We start from the raw sequence: 10738 nt of genomic DNA on the forward strand, positions 1-10738 counted from the left end.
AAAATCAGCTCTGGGAGGCACAGTGCAGGTAAGGGAGCAGCGAGCGGGGAATCGTGTACACATGTGCAGGGGGTGTTGGGGGGGGACCCCCAAAAGGTTAGCCACCACTGCCCTACACCATTCTGACAAAGTCTCTTCTTCTGTGCTCCTTCATAGAAATAAAGATGGAAACATATAGATCAGGGGTTCCGAAACTTGGGCACTTTAAGACTTGTGGCATAGCTGGCTGGAGAATTCTGGGAGTTGAAGTCCACAAGTCTTAAAGTAGCCAAGTTTGGAGGCCTCTGATATAGATGGTTATATGTCTGTGGAGATTCTCAGTCATCCAGGTCATGGTTGTCCCAAAAGTGCTTTTTTTTTTTCAAGAGGCAACTGGACTTTCTTTGTTTGTTTGTTTTCTTTGAATATATTTTGCTTCTTATCTGAGAAGCTTCTTCAGCTCTGACTGGATGGTGAGGAATGGAAGGATTTATCTTCCTTGCAGACAGCTGGTCATTTGCATCCTCTAGAGCAGGGGTCCCCAACCACTGGTCCGCGGACCGGTACCGGTCCGTGGAACAAGTCCTACTGGGCGCTGGCTTGCTGGCGCCGCCATCTTTTTGATGAAAAGTGCTTCCGTGAGCTTTTCCGGGTAGAAAGCTCACCGGAAGCACTTTTTCATCAAAAGATGGCGGCACCCAGCTAATGCCGTACCGGGCCGCGGCGTAAAAAGGTTGGGGATCACTGCTCTAGAGAGTCATTGAAGCACTTGGAGGTTGATCTGTGTCCTCGGGGTTGCCTGAGTTGTGCTAATGGCTCCTGTTGTAGTCTGCAATTCTCATCCAAGAAGACAAAACTTCTCAGCCAAGAAGACAAGGGAAACTTCTTCAAAGAAAAACTAGCAAGTCCAGTTGCCTCTTGAAAAAAAAAAAAAAAGCACCCTTGAGATATATGGTTATATTTTAGTCTGGAGAAATCCAGATAAACCCTGCGCTGAAATGGAGCAATAAATTAGAGAGCCGGGGTGGGTAATTAATTTTCCTAAGAGTCCAAATGAGAAACCGAGACTGTTGTGGAAGGCCGAACCAATAGGGTTGTGAAGGTGCGTAAATATGCATGGATACACATACGTATTTTTTCTTAAATAGTTGCTTTTAAAACCAAAAGCAATCTACACAGGCCAGACAGGAACAACTGTTAGGAATGTAAGTCACCTAACAGTTGGGTTGGAAAATATATAAACCAGGATAGACATTTTAATACTGTCTCTTTAAGGGAATGCTAAAATTGTATTTGGTGTGGTTCCTCAAATGGCCATAAGATGGAGCCAGAAACCTGGGTGGTTCTGTTCTGTTGTTGCTGAGAGTGTTGCCGTTCCTGCATTTCCCTATTGACTGTTGCTGATCATCGTTATTCTTGGATTTGATGTGAGTCTTTTACTGAACTGTTTTTGATACTGGACTTTGTTATTGGATTATCCCTGGACTGAAAACTGACTGCTTTAACCATGAATGACTTGGACTGTTTGTTGGACTTTGCTTAAACGTTTATTGGAAGTAAAAACCTACATTTTACTATACAGTGTATCTGTGTGCTGGTTGTGTGTTATTCTTCACCACTCTCACTACGTCTCCCTGTGTGCACTCATTCTCCTAACGGGGAATTACATCAACACTGGTTATGGGCCCAGGCCAGACCAGGATAGTAACCCACAATTAAACAGTAAACAGCTGTCTGTATACAGTTACTGTGTATTCACACTAACTCTCAGTTATCTGAGCCTGGTATGGCCTGGATGGTGAAGAATAACACACAACCAGCACACAGATACACTGTATGATAAAATGTAGGTTTTACTCCCAATAAACATTTAAGCAAAGTCCAACAAACAGTCCAAGTCATTCATGGTTAAAGCAGTCAGTCTTCAGTCCAGGGATAATCCAAATATCAAAGTCCAGCATCAAAAACAGTTCAGTAAAAGACTCACATCAAATCCAAGAATAACGATGATCAGCAACAGTCAATAGGGAATTGCAGGAACAGCAACACTCTCAACAACAACCAAAGGGCCAGATGTGGTCCTTAGGGGGGGGAAATACAATGCCCAGGTTTGTGCCTAAGAGGGAGCAGGTTGATTCCACATGACCGCGTGTCAGGCTCTCAGCAACCAGCCTGCATTTACAGCCAGGGGTGGTATTCTACCGGTTCAGATTGGTTCGGGCGATCCGGATGTTAAAGTTATAGCTGGTTAGCCGAACCGGTATTTCAACCGACCGGCTGGCCCATCCCCTCCCGCCTGTCCCGGGAGTCTCCACGTGGCCTATTTTCGATGGAGGTAAGTGCAGGGTCCACGCGAAGGCTCTGGGAGGGGGAAAAAGTGGGCCTTCCAGAAGACTGGAAACGGTCCTGTTTCGGCTTCCGGAGGGCCTTCAGAGCCCAGGGGAGACCATTTTCGCCCTCCCAGAGGCCCGGGGGAGCCCTGGGGACCCTTGTGAGGGCGAAAAACCAGCCTCCCACAGGCTCTGGAGGCCCACCGGAAGCCGGAAACAGGAAGTTCCAGTAGGCCCTGCCCAACATGGCCTCACCCACCCAGCAACTAGGCAATGAACCAGTTGCTGGTATTTTGGAATCTCACCCATTTACTTTCAGCGTCTTGCTGTCATGTGGCCACATTTCGTGACAGCTTAGGGAGCCCTGGTGGCACGGTGGTTAAAATGCGGTATTCCAGGCTAACTCTGCCCACTGCCAGGAGTTCGATTCTCACCGGCTCAAGGCTGACTTAGCCTTCCATCCTTCTGAGGTCAGTAAAATGAGAACCCAGATTGTTTGGAGGGCGGGGGGAGAATAGGCTGACTCTTTAAACCGCTCAGAGAAGGCAATAAAGCATTACGGAGCAGTGTATAAGTCTAAGTCCTGTTACTCTTGAAACGGGCATTTACTTCTGATTTTTTTGCAAAACCGGGCCATCATGAACCATTGGTTCACTTAACGACTGGAACATTCACTTTAACCACCACTGCCCCAAAGTCGTATAATCAGGTCAGTCACACGGGTGACCTTTTTTCGACCATCACAACTTTCAGTCATGATGGGCAGGCTCCGTTACCATAAGTTTTAAGCGGAGGATTACTTCTCTTTCCTCTTTTCCTGCAGATAGCTTCCGATAAGATCATTCTGTCCTCTGGTTCCTGAGTTTGCCTTTGGAGAAGCTGACGATAGGGATGTAGAAAAAAAGCCCAGCAGCTGAAAGACGACAGCATCCAGCATCCAAAATCTTTTTATCCAGGAGAAAAAGAAAAGAAAGAAAGGGGGGGGGGGGCTTACAGTCCTAAGGCCTCATGCAACATTTTTTAAAAACAAATTCAAAAAAAAAAATCGAGTGTTTTTCTTTCTCCTCCAGTATTTTTTTTTAAAACAAATTTTATTGATTTTCAAAGACAATACACAAACAAACAAAACATAAAAACATAAAACATCTTTTCTGAAAGCTGCTTGATCCCGGGTTACATCTCTTCATACAGACACAAATTCAAATTCATGTTCATTTTATATACCATTCCATATCTTATTACCATTTTACATTCTCTATATAGCTTCTCCCCTCTTTTGACTTTCTTAGTTTTATTTTATTTATCTCATCTCAGTTCAGATCATTATGCTTATTATTGTTTGTCTGTTCTGTTTCCAGCTATCTATTTATCTTTTCTCTTTAAACAAAATTTCTCCTGTACACTAATTGGAGTAGGACACCTTTATCTCTTTCCCCTAAATTTATAACACTATAAACAATTCCATTGGGATTCTGTTTAGTACATTCTAAAGTTACACATTATATTTTAAAGAAAGAAAAAATTATAAATATGTAATATAATTAAAACAACAATCTATACCAATTTAAATCTATCATTAATATTAATATTCATTTAAATCTTAAACATTTTACACATTACTTTTCAATTGAATATCATACTTTTATGGGAACACTTATAGACTTTCCATAATTATTTCCCCCCCACTTCACATATTTTAAAACATTGTATCATTAAAATGTTCCCATTCCTTCCTACTTCAACTCTTATTTATTTCATTGCCTTCCTTTTATTCACAAAAGTTTCACTAAATTACACTGAATATTTTATCCCACTGTTTAATCACATGTTGTTTCCAATTTTCTAACATTATTTCTAAGTACAAATATAACAATACAATCTTATGTACCTTTGCAGAATCCCTTTTTCAATTAAGTTTTTACCCATTATCTCTAAATGAATCTTGTTTCTTTACATCTTGCTCCACACCATTGAAACTTCTCCAGTATTAATGGCCATTTACTCATCCAATTTGAACAGCTCTGAAGGCAGAGGGAAATGTCTTTAACCAGATAAAAAAATACAATTTTATTATTGCCAGAAAGACCAGCAGCATACAAAAAAACTCCATTTTTTTTTCAGCATAAGGAAACTAAGATACTCCAAATTTTTGTTCAGGTCTCTGCAATCCCCAGATGTAGTCATTTCCATTTCCCAGCTTATGACCAGAGGTGATATATTCAGCAGGTTCTGACCAGTTCTGGAGAACCGGTAGTGGAAATTTTGAGTAGTTTGGAGAACCGGCAAATATCACCTCTGACTGGCCCTGCCCCCATCTATTCTCTGCCTCCCGAGTCCCAGCTGATCGGCTTGGTCTCCTTTTGTTGCCCTGCACAGGAGAACAGAGCTGGAAAGCAGGTTAGTGAGGTTGGGAAGGAATGGGGATTTTACAGTATCGTTCCCCTGCCATGCCCACCAAGTCACACCCACAGAACCGGTAAGTAAAAATTTTTGAATCCCACCACTGCTTATGACATACAGAATAAGCAAGGACACAAAATGTGCTTAGGAGTGCCCTAATTTTGACCTGGTAGCAGTTAAAGGACAACGTTTAGCCTTGCTCCCTGACAAATATAAAAACAATAGATCAGCAGAAAAATAGGAATGTGGAGAATATGACAACAAACCCACCCCTCCCGTTTTTGCTTTTCCTGTGCCATTCACACGGTGGCCTTAACTAATATATTAATGTTTTGAATTCTATGTTGATCTCTTTTTTTTAATTGAGGAATTCAGGAGCAGGTTTTATAACCAGGGATGCACTGATATATTTCCAACCAGAGATAAAAACTTTTTTAAAAGTTAAGAGAGGTCAGCTATTTAAGGTGCCATTGATAGCAAGGTTGTTACGAGCCTACAGTTGGAGCGAAGCTCGGAGAGTTTTTAATAATGAGTTTATTTAGTTAGTTCGTAACATTAAGGTTAAGGATGCATTTATGCCAGAGATGGTATTCAGACAGTTCTGACAGGTAGTGGAAATTTTGAGTAGTTCAGAGAACCGGCAAATGCCACCTCTGATTGGCCTCACCCCCATCTATTCTCTGCCCCAGCTGATTGGCTGGGTCTCCTTTTGTTGCCCTGCACAGGAGAACAGAGCTGGAAAGCAGGTTAGTGGAGTTGGGAGGGAATGGGGATTTTACAGTATCCTTCCCCTGGAGTAGGGTGGAAATGAGGATTTTACAGTATCTTTCTCTTGTCATGCCCACCAAGGCATGCCACAACCCCCAAGCCACGTCCACACAACCAGTCGTAAAAAAATTTGAATCCCACCACTGATTTGCACTCTTTTCAAGCAAACAGCAGTGCCAAGGGCTGAATTTGCACATGCTGAAAAACAGATTGGTTTCTTAGCCTTTGTAAGCCGGGGGTGGCCAATCTTAGCGACTTTTAAGACCTCTGGACTTCAGCTCCCAGAATTCCCGATTCTTCCCTGGAACTGAAGTCCACAAGTCATAGAGTTTCCAAAGTTGGACACCTCTGCTTTAAGCTATAAAGAAGATAAACTACCTTGCACAGAGTGCTGGCTAGAGGAAGGGAGGGAGGGAGAAAGGAAGGGAAATTTGCAAAAAAAAAAATGCAAGTAGATAACATCTGTCTAGCATAATCAGGATTCAGAATCCAGCTGTTTGTGCAGAATGTCATTGAATATAAAGATCTTGTGAGGTTCAAAAGTCAACAGCTATTCTGACCCCTATTATTTACACTCCCTCCTCCCCTCCCATTTTTGAACATCTTTCTGTTTTTCTTCCTTGCCTAAGGAGTATTGTCACATTTCACGCAGTCCGAATCTCCTGTTTGGTAACACCCTTGGAAATTTCTTCCTGTGCATTTCTTTCATAATCGTTCTCCAATTTAAGATAGAAATGAGAATGATCCTGCATTAAAAAGTATAAAGTGACCTTGGGCGTCGGGCGTGACTTCTACGGACTTTGCATTTTCTTGTCAAAATGAGGAAAGAGTTGGCAGTTGCCTTTTTTTCTGGGGGTCTTTCCCAGCCTTCAGCTCTGGCTCTCCTGGTGGCCTCCTGTCCAAATACTAACAAGACTCCGCCCTACTTAGCTTCTTGAGCCCAGACATTCAGCCAGGTCCTACCGCCTCTTGCATTTGTAGATATTTTTCTACAAAATATCAGTTCCAGAACTTCCTCATCCTCAGTGGAAGTGAGGGTGGGGGAGGTTGCATTTAAAAGAAGTGATTGTAGAAATGAAAAATCTCCCTTTTTGAATTTACCATGTCAGATGAGAATAAATGAAACATGAGCATTGGGGCTTGAGTTACTTTGCTATAGCAGACAAAGCGTTAACAATTTTTCCTCCCATTTGAAAAAGCTGAAATGGAATAATACAACTTAGCGACAGTTGCAATGAAGGCTAATGTTTTTGTGTATTGATTTATTGGCAACTCTAATGGAGGGGGGCATACATAACATAGGTGCACATTCATTTTAAGAAACTTTGGCAATTAATTTTAAAATGGGGAAAGTGATCTAATGAGCCCTTTTAACTGCTGCCTTTTTAGATGGTAGGGAATAGATCTTGAAAGTTCAACTAAAACTTAAAGCAAACTTTGTTTAAAGATTAACAGTTTACCATTTTACCATTCTGATCTCAATTCTTGCACTGTTAAGTGTCATTTTAATTACTATCAAGATTAGCATCACCAATCTGCTTTTACTTATTTCTAAGCAGCCAAAGCTGTTTTCCACGCCTTAAAAGATCAAAATGGAATCAAGAACAAAGGGTTTCCAGACTTCCCATTTTAATGGCAATATTTTAAAAAGGGTAATAATAACATTGAAAAGGTTATAGTATCTTTCCTCTTTCACATCCCAGTCTGCAAATGGCACAACCGCTAATACAATTGGATTTCTAACTAAAGTGCATTCAAAGAAGTAGAAATAACTAACACGGAAGGTGCCTTTAAAGCACATCAGTCTCTGTGAATGTTCTCTTGAGATCATCCACCTCAACCCCCTGCTCGATGTAGGCTCTACTATAACATCTTTGACAGGTGATTAGATAGCTTTGAATTCATCTTTTAGAGGAGCACTCACCACTTCATGGAGCAGTCAGTTCCCCTGACTCAAACTATTGGAAAATTCCTCTTGGTATCTAGTTTGAATTTCCTTCCTTGCAATTTTAACCTCTTGGTTATAGTCCTCGCCAAAGTACAAGCTAATTATTCCCCTCCTTTTTCTGTATAACAACTCTGCACGCATCTAAAGATCCCCATGTCTCTCCTAGCTTCACTGGGTGGCCTCTTTTCCTCCATTGCTTACAAGGCTGATCCAGGTCTCCGAACGGGATTAGCTTGAAGCATTGGAGGATACAGTATATAGCCTGTTACAGGTAGGCCTCGACTTATGACTACAATTGAGACCCTGACCTGCACTGCGCCTCCCAGCAGATTTTCAGCCTGTTTGAGGCCTTTTTCATCCTGCCAGAGGCTTGAGGGAAGCCTCTGCAGGATTTGCAGGCCGAAAAATGGGCCCGTTTTATCACTTCCGGTATTTCCGGAAATACAGGAAGTGATGAAAACAGGCTTATTTTTCAGCCTGCAGAGGCTTCCCTCAAGCCTCTGGCAGGACAAAAAAGGCTCAAAAATCACGTGCTCAATGAGGTAAGTTTGCCTGGGGCTCACATGCCATAGGTTCGCCATAACAGACCTATACTTTAACCACTGCGCTAAACTGGGTCTCAGCTTAAATAAATAAGTCATATTATTAAAAGATAGATTTTGCTTTTAGAGCATTTTGATTGCTTTTATTTGGTTGCTCTTTGAAGATGAACATTCTACTGAAGGGCCTGGTGGGAAGAAAGGCGTTCTGGAAATACTTTTTGATATTAAGAAACTAGGCCTCATGAGGTAACCTTGACTCCATCCTCAGTGGTTGTCCTCAGCCTAGTCTTCCATGATTACAACAAACCCTCCCCATTTTGAAATTTTCTCCAGAAGGAGCATCCCCTTGAAAAGGCCGATACTAATAAGCTTTAGCGGAAATAGCCCAAAATAATACAGAAGACAGCAAGGCCACATTCCCCCCCAATTTTATTGGATATTTTCAAAACTTGAGAGAGGGAAAAAAACAATCCAAGAATGATCCTGCATTTAAAAAAATAACATGTCAAAATAACCTTCCATACTGCAAAGATATAGAGTACTATGTCCTTTTGGATGAATCTTGCTAAAGAGATGATGACACCTCAGAAACTACTTTTCCTTAGACTGTTCAGACGTGTGAAAGGATGTTGGTCTGAGGATCCTGGCTTTCAAACTTTTTGCCTCCGAGTAAACTATTTTCACGGAGAAAAGTCTGAGCAGTTTCTCAACTTCCTCAAGTTTAAGACGTGTGAAGTGCAACTCCCAGAATTCTCCAGCCAGCCATGGCTGGCTGGGGAATTCTGGGAGTTGCAGTCCATACGTCTTAAATTTGCCGAGGTTGAAAAATAGTGCTTCAGAGTATCTTGTTGTGGCCCACCAGTGGCCAGCGGAGCTGGCAGCACATTCAGACAATGAGGTTGGGGAGGAACATGGGTCAGTCCTGGAGTCTGGAGAAGGCTCTGCATCACGAGGCAGGCCAGGGCCATCTGACAGTTATCAGCTGCCTTTGGCGTCGGACATCAGTGAGGCAGAACAGCTGGAGTCTGTTCCCAGTGTGCACATGTGCAGACCTGCCAGAAGAAGGGAACAGCTGAGGAACAACGGCCGACTTGGGAGTAAAGCCACAGGTAGATGGTGAATGGGCCCTCCCATAGGGAATAAAAGAGGAACGAAAGGGGAGTGGGGTTTTGCAGGAGACAATTAGTTCATTTGGGTGAAAATCTGTTCCTGCGTTCTTGCTAATTATTGTCTGCTACAGCAGTGGTCCCCAACCTTTTTTGTACCACGGCCCAGTACAAAATGATCCACAGACCGGTACCAGCATCAGCACGCACGACCAAGGCAAGGTGAGCCGAGCGACCAGCCAGCAAGCCGTTCCCCGCTTCTCCCCACCACCTTCAACTCTTCCTTTGTACCTTCTCGCGGTCGATGGGCTTTTCAGGCTCTTTCTTCACCTCCTCCTGAGTAACGTGAGACTCCACCGCCATCAGGACGGCTCTTCGTTCGAAGCCACCACCCCTCTTCGACGAAACTAAGGCACGAGGATTCCTTCAGCACCCAAATGCCGCTTTCCAACCGACGACCGACAAGCTCACCCGGAAGCACTTTCTCAAGCGCCGTCGAAACAAGATGGCGGCGCTCAAGCAAAATAGGCAGCCAGGTACAAAATGATCCACGGACCGGTACCGGTCCGAGGCCCGGTGGTTGGGGACCACTGTGCTGCAGTGTGGCATCTGAAAGATATCAGCCTGGCAGCTCTCCAAGCCTGATAAAAAAGGTCTGTAATAGTGAAATATCTTGAAAAAGACTGTTAGCTGGCACCTTGCTGGAAAGGAAATTCACTGTAAACTAAGAGGTTTATCGGGATGAGGCGTCGGCTTCGTGCTGTTGGGTAAGCCTAGGTCGGAACATAGCTCTTGAAGAAGTGATAGGTGCCGCAAAGGATTTGGGGGAAATGACCCGCTGCGGAAGATATGTCATTAGCATGCACCAATTCCCTGCTAGACCACCAGGGTCTCATCTAGGATCCTTCCAGAAGGGGATGCTCCTTGGGGGTAGCAAGAAAACCAGGTCTTTTGTGGCCTCAACCAGCTCAGGCTGCAGATAGGAACTGACAGGACAAAACACACTTGCTCCTATGCGTAGAAAGCAGGGGTGTCAGGGAGAAGGCAGAGCGAAGGGTGTCACCAAATTATAAAAAAAAAGATGTTGAGACTCTGGAAAGAGCGCAGAAAAGAGCAACAAAGATGGTTAGAGGGCTGGAGGCTAAAACATATGAAGAACAGTTGCTGGAATTGGGTATGGACAGCCCTAGAGAATCCTCCTTCTTAGAGAAAAGGACTAGGAGTGACATGATGGCAGGCTGGAGAATTCTGGGAGTTGAAGTCCACAAGTTGTAAAAGTTGTCAAGTTTGGGGACCCCTGATTTAAAGCAATAAAACGGGTGTCCAACCTTGGCAGCTTTTTAAAACTTGTGGACTTCAACTCCCAGAATTTCCATGGCGGGATGGGGAATTCTGGGAGTTGAAGTCCAACAGGCCTTAAAAGTTGCCAAGGTTGGACATCCCTGCAATAAGAGAGCGCTGAATTCAGGAAAGTACCACTCCGGGTGGCTTCCTTGGGCAAACATCCTTTTCCTCAAATGCTGGTGTTCCCCATGGAACCCCATTACCCCCCCCCACACCCCCTCTTCTTGTTTTAAAGGCTAAAGGGAGGCCATTTGCAGCTTTGGAAAAGGTGAACCCCTGTTTAGGCAGTTCAGGCCACTAAAATGCAACTTCCTCCCTCTG

At 43.6% G+C, this 10738-nt stretch overlaps 1 long non-coding RNA gene across 1 annotated transcript in view; it reads left to right on the forward strand.

Moving 5' to 3' along the window:
- The window catches only part of LOC148131635 (uncharacterized), a 65655-nt gene extending 64092 nt beyond the window's left edge, over window positions 1–1563 (forward strand). The window contains exon 2 of the long non-coding RNA XR_015747119.1: window positions 737–1563. This is a non-coding gene — a long non-coding RNA (uncharacterized LOC148131635). The remainder of the gene's footprint in view (window positions 1–736) is intronic.
- Window positions 1564–10738: the final 9175 nt, after the last annotated feature.

Source organism: Notechis scutatus, chromosome 2 (genome assembly GCF_049901735.1).
Source record: "Notechis scutatus isolate UNSWTSFEM ecotype Mainland chromosome 2, rNotScu1.2, whole genome shotgun sequence".
NCBI lineage: Eukaryota > Metazoa > Chordata > Lepidosauria > Squamata > Elapidae > Notechis > Notechis scutatus.